The sequence below is a fragment of the Acanthisitta chloris genome, unplaced genomic scaffold (genome assembly GCF_000695815.1).
Source record: "Acanthisitta chloris isolate BGI_N310 unplaced genomic scaffold, ASM69581v1 scaffold5923, whole genome shotgun sequence".
NCBI lineage: Eukaryota > Metazoa > Chordata > Aves > Passeriformes > Acanthisittidae > Acanthisitta > Acanthisitta chloris.
In genome coordinates, this window is record NW_008666488.1 from 90,159 (window position 1) to 103,984 (window position 13,826).

Sequence of the window (13,826 nt, forward strand, 5' to 3'; positions counted from 1 at the left end):
GAGTACCCTCTGAGCACAAATTGCTGTGAAACCTCAGGCAGGTTTTCTTTTCTTGTTGTAATGTTAGCATAATGGATTTTTTCTTTTATCTTATTGGTGATGGAAAGTTTCAGATTTTTTAATGAAGTCTTTGTGTCATGCTGGTCTTCACAACAATATTTTTACCTGATGGTAGGTAAAAAAGTAACACAGGATATGATATTTCAGTTGAGGTTTTCTGACCAGGAATGACTCAGTTCTGACCTGTAATATGCATAAGGGAAAAAACACAAAAAGGAAACAACAGAATTGAAAGAGCATTTTGCACTGTTAGAAAATGTTTTTAAAAAATAAAAATAAAAGCCTGTATCTGAATTTATTAGGATTAGAACTTGTTGCTTGTGTGTAACTTTTAACCAGAAATAGAAATGAACCCTATATAGACAGTGAATAGTCTTGAATTCCTAGAGTACTGCAAGAACTGAAATCTGAAGGGCACCATCTGTACCATCTCTATTGTTCTCCCGAAGAGAATCTTGAAAGCAGCCTTTTTACAAAGAACTGCTGTGCTCTCTTAATTACAAGTTTAGGAAAAAAGCTTAAGACAATTTCTGGCAGCACTCACACTGACAGGAAATTCAAACGTCTTCAAGCACATAAGCCAACAAAGCTGCTGAAACCGAACTCCAATTGGAGCAGGACTTTGTTTTGATGTGTACTAGATGATCCTGAGTCTGGAGGTGACTGTGTCAAACAGAATGAAAGAGAAGGAGAAGGAGAAGGAGGGTGAGGATGAATAGAGCACCAAAACATGTTTTTTTCTGTGAGTGTTTGGTGGAGATTTCAGTGCCTAGCCTGCTGCCTCCTTATTCCTCCTGCAACCTTGCAGAAGCCATTTGCCCTTGGGCATGATGCCAGCCCTAGACAGAGTATCTGGGACTTGCCTGGCAGGAAATCAGAGTTTCCTGATGCCCTTTGGGGCAGACCAAGCCCACAGGGCTGGCATGAATTCTCCTTTCCAATATGTGTCAGCTACTTACAGAGACTGACAATGCCATTTTATTCCCTTTCCATGTTTTCTCTGCTTGACACATGGTGCATCATCTCCTCAAATTTTTAATCATCAGTACAAATTCCCTACGGATTCCACTGAGTTGTTTTCAAAAAACATCCTACATTTTTTAATCTTGTTGTATATTTATTCTTCTTCATCTCATTTGCATTCATGCACATACACACAGACTCATCAATTTTACAACCACTATTAGCATCAGCTTAAGGTGAACTCTGTCAGACAGACAAAACAGCCCATTTTGATCAGCCAGGTTTAAATGTGTAGAATCTATTCAATTGAAAGCAGTACCTGTAAGGCAAGACAATGGAGTGAAAACAAAACCTTTTCCATATTGGATAAATTAAGATTATTGGGAATCAACAAATTTGGAATTCGAAAATGTGCAGAAATCCTATTTACCTTCCTGAGTGGATGGGAGAGAAAACAAAACCAACCCCAATATGCAACAGCCAACAAATCACAAAAACAGCTAACTTCCCCATCAGCATGCTATTCCATCCTTTACTCACACTGAGGACTTTGATTTAGGTATTTTGTGAGTCTATTTCATTTTCTATAGTTCTTGATATTGCATTTACATGCTCTTCTCTCTGGTCTGGGTGTGTTGTTCTTCACAGCTCAAACAAACAGACCTGAGCTTTTGTTTCTGAAATGACTAATCTTTTTACATTTCATAAAGATTTCTTGGCGAACATCAAGCATTTTTTTTCCTCACTGATAAAGAAACTACACAGTTCTTTTATTCCTGACAGAGAATGACATCTGAAGGACTATTTGAGCTGAATTACCAATCTTAGCTAGTGACTCACTGCAGAGTGAGGAAGACTCTGCACAAGCAGGCTCCTCACATGCTTCCTACGCAAGAACTGACAGCAGTGTCCTTCACCAAGTTCCCATCAGCTGTCTGCAAGGGACAAAACTATGATCACCTATGGGACATTCTTACTGTTAAACAACCAGTAAAGCTGTCAGGGGCAAGAAGGTCTGCAGCCTGAAAGGCAGCTCAGCTGGCACGTGCTGCCCCTTTACTCAGAGGAAATTTGGAGGAACATTCAATGCCAGGGTCTTGTAGCTGGAAGGGTTGTTTCCTTTTAGGAAACAGCTGAGCTTGTAGTACTGAATGAGGTCTGTTGAATTTAGCATTTAAATTATTACTAGTAAAACTGCACAAAATGAAGCTTTGATCCTTCTGCATATTCCGTGAATGGCTGAAATTGAAATGCTGTCTCAGCAGTTGCAATATTAGCGTCCAAAGAGTCATGATTGCAAACGACTGTACAACCAGATTCTAGTAGCTCTGGAAAAAATAACAGCTAATTAATTTTTTTTCTCAAAATATACAAATCAGTCTCTTCTATTGTAGACTGCAAATACTACTCTTGATTGGGCTGAAACCTATAAGCTTGCATTTCTATAACTAGGAAATATAGCCCTTGGCTTTTTTCTCTGCTTGGAGCCAAGCGCTATTCTGCTGCATTCTGCTACTTGCCCTTGTGGGTTCTTCTCTCCAGCCTTGAGAAGGCTGGGTTGTCCCTATAGGGGATAGTGATAAGTGTCAAACTCAGGTAAGAACAGGCTTCTTTACCTCAGTTGCCCTTTTCTACCCTAAATTGACTCTATCCTGTCTCAGCCTTCCCTGGAGTAGCAATCAGCCCTCAGCATTGCTAGTCCCAGCTATTCCACAGCTCTCATGCATTCTTTCCCACCGTCTGCTAATGGCTGTCTTTCCCAAGTGCTTCAAAAGCAGAATAATACATGCTTTGCAATTTGGCTTGTATACGTCTTTAATTAAATCTTCCTGTTCTGCCGAACTAATCTCACACTTTCTGCACCCTGCAGATTAGTTTGCCGTTCATTTCCCTAGCTCTCTGATGAGACAGGCTCTTTTTCAGTTCTGTGATATTGCTTTCATGGCTAATTTACTCTGTTGGAATAGGAATTTTATGAATCTGCTCACATTGCAAATCCTCTCCATCATGTTCTTAAGGATTTCCAAACTTCTAAGAAATGAAACCATTCCTCTCACTCAATTTCATAACCGTTGCCATTTGCTATAGCATATTTTATCATATGCTTATGCAGGAGTACCTGTGCTAATATGTATTTATATTATATATATTGCAGCATTAGCCAGAGAATCAGTGGGAGGAAAATAAGGATGGGATTCTTCTTGGATTATTCCTCACAGTTTATAAAATACTTAATGTCCGGACAGTAACTTCAGTGAGAGTAGAGGGTCAGCTGTAGCCAATGAAAGCAGATGGAGCTTGAGCAATTCCAGTCCTTTTATCTGTGTGCAGTAGCTTACAAGTCAGAAACATTTGGCTTCTTCAAAAAAGAAAAATCCTGCTCTGAAAGTGTTGCTCCATATTGTGTTTTCCAAAACAAACAAACAAAAAGAGGGCTGCAGGTTTCAACCTGAATCTGTGCCCTGGCACCAAGCATAGTCCCTTGTATCACTGTATCACTGGCCCAGCAGTGAATGAGACTAAATATTATTTGGGACTAGAATAAGCAGCGAGAGGCAGGAAAACGTGGGAATCTCTTGGAGCAATTACACAGAACGATTCCTCTGCTATAGTAAGTGCTGGTGATTTACCTCAGCCACACCCAAGGTCCAGTAGTTGTGACTGCTCCACAAGACGAAGCAGAAATATAGCTCAGATTTTGCCACCCCTTCCAAAATTGTGACAAAAATCCCTTCTGCCTCATGTTTTACCCGTGTGTTTGGGAGTCAATGGGCAATATTCCCTTGAAAGTTGAGGTGTTTTGGCATATTATAGGTGTTTCCATATGGGACTGAGAAACTAGTGACTTATCACATTTACTATCTGTTAAAAATACTTTATTCTAGTAAATCTGAAAGTTTGTACAGAATAGTGGTGAAGGACACATGACTTTGGGCAGAACTGAGGCAAGGCCAACAAAGAAAGAAACTCATTGGCAGACTTGAGATATGGAAATGACATAGTGTGTTTATACAGAATCCTCACTACTCTGTGATACAAACACTACAATACCTCTGAACAATCTTCTCAGTGTGTTAGCCTGGAGCTCATTATCTCACTTTATTCAGGTAAGGGTTTGGTGCTAGTCCCTGACATGTCCACCCTTTGATTTCTGCCACTTGTCTCAGCTGGGCTTTAATGGAGAACTTGGATTTCCAGAGGCTCAACTGGTACAAACTGAAGAGGTAAACTGGACCCTGGTGGGAGGCTGAGGATGGAGGGTCCTCCGGCACTTGACAGTCCAGTACTGTAGAAGAATATGACCAACTTATTCATTGTCCTAAGAGCTGCCTCAGATGTCAGCAATGCAGGTCAAGACCAGCAGTCAACAGCCATCCACCTGCTCTGCAACAAGGCAAAGCAGGTCTTGTGAAGATTGCCTGGGCATCCAAAACCTTATGACTACATAGACACTGCTTTTGCTGGCATCTCCTGCCCTTTAGCCACTTGTGGTTATATTCAGTGTAGGAACTGGCTTTACAGTGGAGAGGTTGACATTGGGTTTGTAGGATTAAGTGGTAGTTGTGTATTATAAGATAATGCAAGTGTTTCTCCTTGCCTGCTGCCCTGAAACTTCAAACAGTGGGAGCAGGTTCTTGATGCATCACTGTTTGTCACAGAAAAGCTAGGAAAGGTGTCAGAGAGCAGCAGGGTCAGGATAAAACCCAGCACTTTCAGCAGATGAAGGAATTGTCATGACCTAGACAGTGGGTCCAGGAGTCCCTCCTACAAACAGCAGCACTGACATCAACCTGTCCTGTTGGGCACCTGTTTAGAGCACTGCATTTACGTACCCCCTCAATTCTGTGAGCTCTTACTGCTAAAGAAACAGCCTTTATGGAGCTATAGGCTTCATTTCTATTCCTAGCCACGGGTGCTCCCCCTCAGCGGTTCTTATTTATGGGCTGAAGTGTTGCTGAAACCATAAACGTTCAAGAGTTTGCTTGCTTTATTTGCCTGGGGTGAGAATGAGGTGGCAGCTTTTGCAGCCCCACTCTGTCCATTTTCTTCCTGTCAGGGTACAAATGCCAGCTGAGGTCTGGCACCTTGTCTTACTGTGTGAAGACTGGATAGAGATTTCTCAATTAGCTTTAAATTAACTGCCTCTTGTCATTATGAGTTCCCTGAGGATGGGTTTGAGGGTGCTCTCAAAAAGGTTGTTAGGCTGCCTGCCTATGTGTCCTGTATCTGGGCACCCACCAGACTGCACCTGCCGTTCCTCATTCTCAGGTTTAAAGCTTTAATTAGGAATCTCCTGCGTGTCTGGTCTTCACAAGCACCATCTGGCACACTGCAGAAAATATGTTCCGTTTTCATTATTGTCAAATCCTAGGGAAGTCATTTGTGTGTGTAAGATGCAGAGGCTGGAGGGGCAGGGGATGGGAGTAAAAACTTCCGAAGCATTTCTGAGTGGCATGAGTCTAAAGAGAAAATGAAAGCTGCATCCAAGTTTGGGTTAGCCCTTAGAATATTTATGAATATGAAGTTTTATGCAAACATTTTCATTGTCAGGACTTCTGCATATGGATTGAGATGCAGCATGCTGGGACATGACCAGGTTTACCACTGGAAAATGTAAAACTACTTCTGATTCACGGCTTTGCTTTCCAGTGTGCCTCACCACCAAGAGTCAATTTAGTGTCTGCTCAGAATTCACAGCTGTATAATGGGTTTTGTTACAAGTTAGGGTGTGTTGGATTAAATACAAATCCTTGAACTGTCTCTGCTGCAGTTTTGTGATACCCTGCATTCAGGGATGTCTGTAACTTTTTCATCTTAATACACACATCTTTCATTTCTATCACTCCTCTTTGTAGAGTGCTAAACTGTAGATTGTAATTCTAAATACCCAACTACTGCTACTGACACAAAACCTGGATTTACAAATCTATGAATGAAGAACATGCATGACACTCCACAGTCTTGTAAACCTATCAGAAGTGGTTAGCTGTGGTTGCCTGCAATATCTGTCTGTCCAAGAGACAATAATGACATTTTCTAAGGTGTGTCCTGAACCATTACATTAGATGGGAAACCCCAGAAACAATGATTTTTATTTGCAATGCATCTTCCTCTAATAGTCTGCCATTGAGATGAACTGCAATTGCTCCAACCTCACATGCCACAAAAAAACCCCCACAGCAATGGGACAAAAATCTATCCCAACCACAGCTGGATGCTGGGGGGTCAGATTTATCTATGGCAAGCTCGATGACAGCAAGCAGCACAATGAAAGACACCACACATCAGAAATTTTTTCAGTGCTGCAAATTATACAAGTAGAAAATCTGGAGCTTTAACAACTCACTTCTTCAACAAAAATAGCATTAGTCCAACTAGAAATGGAAAGAAAATAGATAGGAGAAATGAAGGTTAATGTGACTCTAACAAGTGTATTTTAAAAAGATGGGTAAAGGAACAGTGCCTTAGAAAATAAGCAGCACTTGAAAGCAACAGAGACCAATAAAGACCTGGGCAGGAAGTACTTCAGTAGGTATCTCTTCTTGAGGTTTATATTGGATCATTATCTCTGCATGGGGCTAGTGGAGCACTCTTGGATATGTCAGCTTTTACAAAAAGTAGCAATGAGATTTTATTTACTTGTTCTCATTTTGAGTGCTACCTGCAATGCAAGCAGAACTGTTCAGGCTAAACTGTAACTGACCATCAGTTTCTCTCATTTCTCCTTCTGAATTTGTGTTTAAGCCTGGATTTTTTTGCCTAACATCAGCTGTGATATTGCTATAGTGACATATTTTAGGCTTGAATTGGCCTCACTTCCATGATTTAAGTATTTTAGGTAGAAAAGGACTGCAGGATTGTTAGCCTAATGTGTGTTAAAATATTACTAATGTTCAGTTTGGTTTGAATTTTTGATGCAAATTCCAGTCAGTGCTTATTCCATGAGAACCGTTAGTCTTAACCCTCAGGGTTTAAATCCCTGGGTAATAAGAAATGCCGTACAACCTTTAGCACTGAGGAAGCCAAAACACACCAGGCCATTATTCTTTGTGGTTGCACACAGAGCTACTCTTTTCTCATCCTTAATTTGGTTTCCCGGTATCCCCTGGGGAGCTGTGGGGGTCCACTGCAGACACACGTGAGAATGGCACTCCAGCACTCCCTAAAATTTACCTTCAGTGTCTCCTCACCCAAGCATTTGAAGGAAGGCTTTTCAGAAGCTCCCACGGAGAGTAATCAGGGTCTGGTGGGTGCCTGCTTGCTCTGTTGAAAACCCATTCCTAATTGCAGGCAGTGAATGGTTTGGCAAAACTCTTCCCTTCTCCTCCCCTGGAAACTCTCACGCTTTTGAACTCTCTGGACGCAATTACAGGTCAAAGTCTTTGTGACCAGTGGTGACATTATGGTTTCAATGGCATTTTGCCCTGGGGCATTAACATGTCCTTCTCTCAAGTCGAGCTGAGAGAACCTTTATTAGCTCCTAACGGTTGTTTTGTTAATCTCCTCAATGGCTCTTTAGGAAACAACACAGAAAATGCTTATTAGCGGTGACCGCTTCATTCTTTATAAAATGCCATTCCGCCAAACAGACCAGAAAATGATGACATTCATAAGTAAATGTTACTTTGCCCCTATCCATCACTCTTAATTATTTACCATACCACTAACTTTGTTGGGTCTTTAGAGAAGGTAAAGGCCTGCAGGACACAGACCCATGGTAAAAAGCAGGGAGAGCAAAATGGTTATTGAAGTGAGGATTTTTGCAACGAAATAACATCCACTGCTGTGTTTGGCTAGAATACTGCACAGATAAATTGCTCAGAGTGAAAAGTGAACAGACAACCGGAGGTCACTGATACACTGAGATTTCTTAATTACTTTTTAAAAGGTCTAAATTGCACACTGTCATCAGAAAAGAGCTTTTTTTTCTAGGAATGTGAGCCATTTTTAGGAACTCAAGCAGCACTGGCAGTGCTACTCCTATTTGAATAGGAAAAGGTAGAAATAGAATTGCTCCTTACCTTCTACCCTACTACATAATTTTTCACATCTGATTTATCACACCCTAAAATAATGACTCAGCTGCATTTCTTTCATACACTATTCTCTTCAGTCTCAAGAGAAAGAGGAAGCAATGCACTTACTGTGCAGAGACCTCTTTCAGTTACAGCTGAAGAACAATTAACATTACCTCATTAGCTTTTGTGGTTCCTTGAAAGCAGAAAAATCCAGATTTTCCTCTCTCCATCTGCCACTATTATTCGGCACAGACGGTTGGGTGAGAAGTTGCTTTAATTTGAACAAAATCTTTAGGGCACAAATCTATGACTGCTAAAATGAATGTCCAAACTATCCTACTGCTCCCAAACCAGCTAACTTGGAAGCAAAAACTCATTTGTACACTGGTAATAAGGCAAGGAACTATTTAATTCTCCCTTTCTATTTTTCTTTTTCTTTTTTTCATTTTCTTCTTTTTTTCTCCTTCTTTTTCTCCTTTTTCCTTTTGTTCTTCTCCTTTTTCTTTTTCTCCTTTTTCTTTCTTTTTCTTTTTTCTTTTTCATTTTCTTTTTCTCCTTTTTCTTTTTTATTTTCTTTTTCTCCTTTTTCTTTTTTCATTTGCTTTTTCTTTTTCTCCTTTTTCTTTTTCTTATTCTTTTCTTTCTTTTTCTCCTCTTTTTTCATTTTATTTTTCTCCTTCTTTTTCTCCTTTTTCTTTTTCTCCTTTTTCTTTATTATTTTCTTTTTCTTTCTCTCCTTTTTCTTTTTTCATTCTTTTTCTTTTTCTTTTTCTCCTTTTTCTTTTTCTTTTATTAATAGTGTCACAAGTAAATCACTTGTGTAAAACCCGAGAAGAGACAAGGCACAGCTTGTACCACAGATGGCTGGCAGGATGCATCACACTCCTACTACCCCTGAATCCTTAGCTACAGACCTTTGGTAAGTAGAAACAGGGGTATGCAGAATATGCAATGGCCAGAGCTGAAAAACTGATATGACTCTGTCTGTATTTAGGTCACATATTGCAGAGAATCTGAGTTTTCTTAACATGATGGTCTGCCAGTACCAGGGCTGAAAGGGGAGGTGTCAACTGAAGGAATATCCAGGCATCAAACAGTGCCTGGTGACTATTGCAGGAGATGTAGGGTATGTCTGCACTGCACTGGGAGGTGTGACTCTAGCACTTGAGGCCTTCCAGTGCCCGTGTCGATGTAACCTGATGGCAGAAATTACATTTAACAGACACTGACCCAGGTTTAGAAAGCCCTTCAAGATATGCTTCTGTATGGGACTTTTGCTTTTATGGCCCTTCAGCACATGAAACACCCATGAGGTCACTGTAAATGAAACAACAGAGCAGTACAATATATTTCACCCTCTGTCTCCACATTTCTTGAATTACACTGAATTCATTCCAAGTAAGGTATAGCAGCACTGTGAGTTAGGAAAACACTCAACATATGCATTCCTAGATAAATTTATTATCAACATTCTCAATGGTCTCAGTGTAAGACTCTATGTCATTGTCTAGATGTTTTCTCTGGAACAGCAAGGAAAATAGTAATGCTATTCCTCAAATGAGGCATTTCACTACCAGTAAAGTTACTGCCTTTCAAACCTTGGTATGCAACTGGACACAGCTGTTTAAAGTAACCAGTGAATGCCCTGGATCCTTCCTTTCAAGCAGGTGAATACAGCAAACATCCCAGTAGCATAAGAATCCCCAGCAGAGTGAGGACCAATACCTAAATCTTTAGGTGAGGAGTGGTCTCTTTGGGGTGCACAGCTGTCTTGCAGTTTACAGTGCTATACTACAAAACCTACCTAAGGAAAATTTCAGACTCACACTTTTCCTCCAGTAGGACCTTAACCATGATCAGTCTTATTTAGAACCTGGATCAGTAAAGCACATGAGCAGCTACCTAATTTAAACCAGACATGTATTGCCATTGTTTTAAAACATTTGGGTTAAAACTCGGACAAACTGACCTAGTGAAGATGTAACAGAATGGTAATTTCATGAAAAATATGGACAAAGTACAATGAAAAAAAAATCAAAGAGAGAAAATGACATCTTTTTTTACTATTAAAAAAATTATATTTCTGAATTACAGTTAAATTCCTGAATTTTGGATTAAAGAAAGGCGGCTATTCTTGTTGCAAATGATTAGGCTCCCATCTAGCAGAATGTTACTATGGTGACAACTGCTAAAGGAAATACTGTAATAGACAGCTAGATAATTTTTAAAAAGTGAGCAAAATTTAACCTTGCTGAAAGCAGGCAAAACCATAGTGACTTAAAGAGATTACTACTCTTTACAAGGCTGTAAGTGTGACCTACTGAGTGAAAACTGTCAGGCTCTGAATGTTTGCTTGCTGCTTTCTTTTCCTCCTCTGTTTGCTGGCTGGATGAAAGTGATATAAAAATAACAAATTATAGATTTTAAAAATACAATAATTTGTTTAAACAGGAAGAAATGCTTTCTCATCCATTCAGTCTGAATGAGATTGCTGTAGGATTAAGGATTGCTTAAGGATTGCTATAACCATATTGATTAAGGATTGCTATAACCATATTGAGATTCTTCTGTGACATTGTTCTTTACACCACACAGGGAAATTGCAGATGAAATTAGTCAAAAGCTCCTTCTGAGTCTTTCCAAACTGCAGCTTTCTGGATATAGACAGTACCTTTTAACCCCCTATCCAGTCATAACTCTTAAAATTTATAGTAAGTGTAGCAGGAGACTGGGTATCAGTTTCACTGAGGTAGCAGGGCTCATGGTTATCATGTCTATTTTGTTTACACAATTAGAAGTTTGGAAGTGAGTAAAAAACACCACCATCAGTGGCATTGCACTGTGTATGGCAGAAGATATGCAATTAATATCTCTGTTAGGAAGCTAAGAGGAATCAGCAGTTGCTGTCAAAACCAGAATTCACATGGAGATCATTGCAATTTAAAGAGATATTTGACCTGACTTTTTAAAAGACCAGAATAAAGTAGCCTGATTGGATTCTCCAGGGACTCTGGTGTTCAGCTGGGAGAGGCTTTAGCTTTGTTAACTGCCTATGCACTGGCAAGTGTTTAAACTGGAGTAATAAGGTTTGAATTCCCAGGGTCAGCAGGCCAACACGGAGTGTATTTTTTAAAGAAAAGCATGTTTTATAAAGCAATTAGTAAAACTCAGACCCTAAGGTGGCATCTGTTCCATTTATTTCAAAAAAGGCCTTGCAGAGTATTAGCAAATTGCCTTATTTCTTTGTTTGGGTTAATTTGAAAATGTATCTAATTGTAGAAGGGTCTCTGGAGGATTGCCATCAGGTACTGCAGTCACATGTAATTCTCCTGGGCTGGCTTTTTATAAGAAGCCATAAGATGCATTTCACTGAAACTGAAACCAAACCTGCTGCATAAGGGTGACAGCCACATATTTTTCTTTCAGGTAGGCTGGTGTTACTAGACAGAGCAAGCTCTTGTGCAGTCCTGATCTGTAAAAAGAACCACTATTTCTGTTCTCTTATTATTGTTTTCGTGGGGTGTTTTTTTTGTCATTTGTTTTGTGGGGTTTGTTTTCTTTTTAGTTTTGTTAATCCAGTAAGTGAGCAGACTATCACTGGAGACACTCTTTTAGGACATCTCGGTCTGGCAAGAACTGTAATTACATGGGCATTAAATTTCTTAATCATCTCTGCCTTTCCCTCATGTGTCTGCAACATGAATCTCTGGCTTGTTTCATTATGAGGTACACAGTAACTTCTATTATGCAACCACCTTTGGCCTGATCACATAGATCCAATGTAAGTCATAGGCAGCTTTAGGTTACCACGGAGCAAACCTTGTCTTCTTACAGATGCTATAAATGTCACATAGCTTGTATAAATCAAATATACTGCTGGATGCTGTCAGGATTTAGATTTGCGTTGCTGCCTTTACTACTCCAGGCTTGCAAAGGGTATTTCGGTCTCACAGACTCAGTCAGCAGCTAAAATAAACAGCATTAACAAATCATTACAAAATTGTAATGGAAAGTAAAAAGCAAAATAAATATACATTTTTCATCTTTGAAAACATTTGTTTAAATTTCCCAACACAGTTTGCTGTAGTGTGATCACTTACATCACTCATTTCAGGCCCTGATGCAGATTTTACTGCATGCAGAGGCTGTGCAAGTAGATTAACAACGTGCATTTGTAACCTGACCTCTGCACCAGGGCTTGTGGAAGACAGTGCCATGTGAAGCCTGCCTGTGCAATCTGAGGGTCTGCACAGGAGAAAATCATAGAATATTTTCAGGAGTACACTGTATGCTGCCTGCAGGATCTGTTTTCAATATAGCCATAGGTACATCTCTCCTGTTAAACTCTATGTAACAGGGTGCCAGAATATTTTCTCACATATTTACCTAGTTCTTATGGTGACGGTGTAAGAACCAAGTATAAGACAGTTCACTTCCAGTACTGTTAATATAAGAGTTTACCCTGTCCTCACAACTGAATTGGATCCTTAATGGGGCATGTGTGTAACTGGAAAGTGTTAAAGTGTCCAGCCGAAATTTCTGCACAATAATTGATGCTAATAATTGATGCTAATAACTCTGCAGCAAAAGTGCATCATATGGAACAAACTATGCCTGAAAACACAAATATGAGACCTTCATTTTGATTTATTCTGCCAAGTATTACTAGAATTCAAAAAAAAAAAAGGGTTGCTTTTCAAAGAAATTTTGAGCAATCGAGTCCTACTCCAGTGAAAGTGCTGTTCAGTGCCTCAAGGCAATCTTTTTCCTTTCTTACCTTTGAAGATAACTTCTATCGATCTTCAAAATGTGTACACCTTAGGATTTATGATAGTTCAGAGGCCTATGAGCCTGCTTGAGAGGTGTAGCTTTTACCTGCTAGTCATAACAGTCTTGTAGAAAGATGCAACAATTTATACAAAGAGTAGGAAGAATTTCCATTGCGTTTTTTTAGACATGAAATAGATTAAATCCAAAGTAAATAAGGGACATGGGATTTCCACGGTTAACTCACTTTGTATCAATAGCTATTTCTTTTGTAATCTATCAAGGCTAATCCTGGCAGTGATGTTCATGACTCATTTTCAATAGCTAAATTCTTCAAAGAATTGCATGTAGAGGGTCAACTTTCCTCAGTTACTTTTAAAATCTCCCTCTCTGGGTATAAGTGATCAAAGTTGCCTCTTAGCTAAGCTCTGTGTGCATAAGAAAGTACAGAATAGCCTTCTGTCATGAAACATAAAAGTACTAAGTGTTCCTCCTCCTTGGGTAAACAAATATCTTATGTCTTTAGAGCAATCCAAAGCCCAAGGCTGGACAGGTGAACTTGTCTCCATGTGGTTTCAATACTAATCACAGAGCATCCTCCTCATCTTCCAGAGGCAGGAGGATGGGATGCTCTTCAGGGTTGGCTGTTGAGCAGAAGGCTCCTACCCTTCCCTTTTGTCATCTCAACCAGAGTCATGAAGAGGTAAAGTGAAGGGTGTTGGTCTGACACAAAGAGCTATGATTTTCAATCATTATCTTCAAAGCAGGCAGCATCTCATCACCTGCTGTCTGTTTCACCTGCTAATTAAGGTAAGACAACTTCACTTTGATGTATCAGGTTGGCCAGCAGCATAGCTTCTTCACAGCATTGCTCACAGTATGAGGAAATGTTTAATTCAAAGCTATACAGTGTTTATTAATAGAACAAAGGAAAACACACCCTTCATTTCTTCACATACCTAAAGCATTATCATGGAATGCTGACCTGTAAATTGGCTTTTAAATGGTATTAGTCAC